Consider the following 1,987-nt stretch of genomic DNA (forward strand, 5'->3'; position numbering starts at 1 on the left):
CTTTAATAGAATCGCTGCTAGTTCATAGTCTTCCAGTTATTGTTTAAACCCCGTAAGATACTTAAGGCTTTGAGTGTTTATACCAAGAAAAGAAAAATATGAATTCATTCTCGAGCTCAGATTTGGAGCTAATAAAGTTATTCTGATTTCTATTACATTTCTTGCCCACCAGCATTACTCTCTTGCTATTATTTAGCTGAACAGTTTTAGTGTCTTGGGTGCCTTGTACCTTATGGAAGTTGGGAAGGAAAATTAAAGGTCACATGGAACATGGAAAAAGGTAATTAAATAATTGCAACAAAGAAAACAGAAAAAAGAAATTGAACAGAGGATACAAACAGAAGCTATCAAAGTAGTGCTCTGCCAATGTTTTTAGTGTTGTCATTTAGGTGTGTCTATGTGGTTGAGTGATTTTCCTCAGTAATCTGCTTGTTTTGTTGGTTTTACAGTTTTTGGTGAGATGGTCTCTGAATTTTTCTGATTCTCCCTGTTCCCTCTAAGATGGACACAATTTATCATGTTGCCATTATCCATCCCCAGTGATTCAAGGACTTCTGTGTTTTTTTAATACCGTCCCTGCCCGGCTCCATGGGGTCCCGCGTGTCCCCACAGAAGCACGGGTGGGGTCAGTAATACAGTCGGTAGCAAAGAGTCAAGAAGAGCATTTGCGTGCGTTCCTGCAGGAGCATTTATTGCTGCTGCACTGTCGAAGGTTGCAGAGGCAAATATGAACATGATCCCAAAACTCACAGTTTTATCTGGGGGTGGGGAAAAGGCAGGACTAGGGAACGGGGACTAATGGGGAAGCTCTGGGGGAGTGACGAGGGGTAGAGGCCAACAGCCAACTGGGGAATTCAAACTGGGACAGATTAACATAACAGAACATGGCATCCTGGCAGAAGCCTTTCTGGTCACCCTAACATGAAGTGGTTCTTGTCGTACTGGGGACTTGTCTTACTGAAAACTCTCTGTCCCTTGTAATGTATGTTCACCGGCCACCACATTTTCTTAGCAAGCCAGCCAACTTCTCAGGTGATATTATATGTACTTGGAATTAAATCTCATTTCCCCTCTCATGGCTACCAGGCATTGTATTGCAAAGTGGGATCTTCAGCAGTTGAATTTTCAGTTCTACAGTGCCCAATACTTATAAGTTGAAATATCCCAGGGCCTGAGTGGAATCCCACTCTGTCAGGATTATTTTACTATGTCATGCCATGTGCAAGGACATGCCAAGCTGAGCAGAAGAAAGGAAAGCATGCAGCTATTTTAGCAGCTTCTGTCTCCCCTCTGACTGAATTGGAAGCTAATGTGAATTTTGTGATAAAATGATGTGTGTCACTTATAATTTGTGATGTGGTCAAATATGGGTGTATAGTACGGGTAAATAAATAGAAGATTGATTGCACCTTTAATTCTGCAAATCTTAGGATGCTATCAAGTTTGGCAGACCTGTATTTTTACCTGCAGTTGTCATCTGTTGCAAAAAATCTGGATTTTAGAGGATCAGGCTTTCAGAAAACCCAGGTGTACAATAGATACTACAGACTCTTTGTAGTTACCCAGTTTGAAAACAAAAGGTGAGTACAGCATGCATAAATACATTTGTTCTGTGTATCAGCCTTCTGAAACAGTTTGCAGATCTGTCCTTAAACCAAAATGTTTTGTTTGGTGGCTAAAGTGAGGGGCACATAAGCATCAGTGGTTTTGTCCATTTGTTCTTGTTGTGTTCAAGAATTCAGTGGAAGGTACAAGTTTTTTGCAGTGCCTTTGCTTATTATATGACTAGGCTTTAGATGAATGGTGATAATGTTTGGGCTCTGTATTTGATTTCTAAATTTTGAGTATGAGGTTATGCACATCCATAGCTTATAAGAAGACTCAGGCTGACAGCAGAGGGATTGATCTCCTTTGTGGAGCAGGTACAGCATGTTGCCTTTTTACCTTGTCAGTGTGCTTCAGTCTCAACACACTCTCAATGTGGAGA

Source organism: Corvus brachyrhynchos, unplaced genomic scaffold (assembly GCF_000691975.1).
Source record: "Corvus brachyrhynchos isolate BGI_N302 unplaced genomic scaffold, ASM69197v1 scaffold26, whole genome shotgun sequence".
Classification (NCBI taxonomy): Eukaryota; Metazoa; Chordata; class Aves; order Passeriformes; family Corvidae; genus Corvus; species Corvus brachyrhynchos.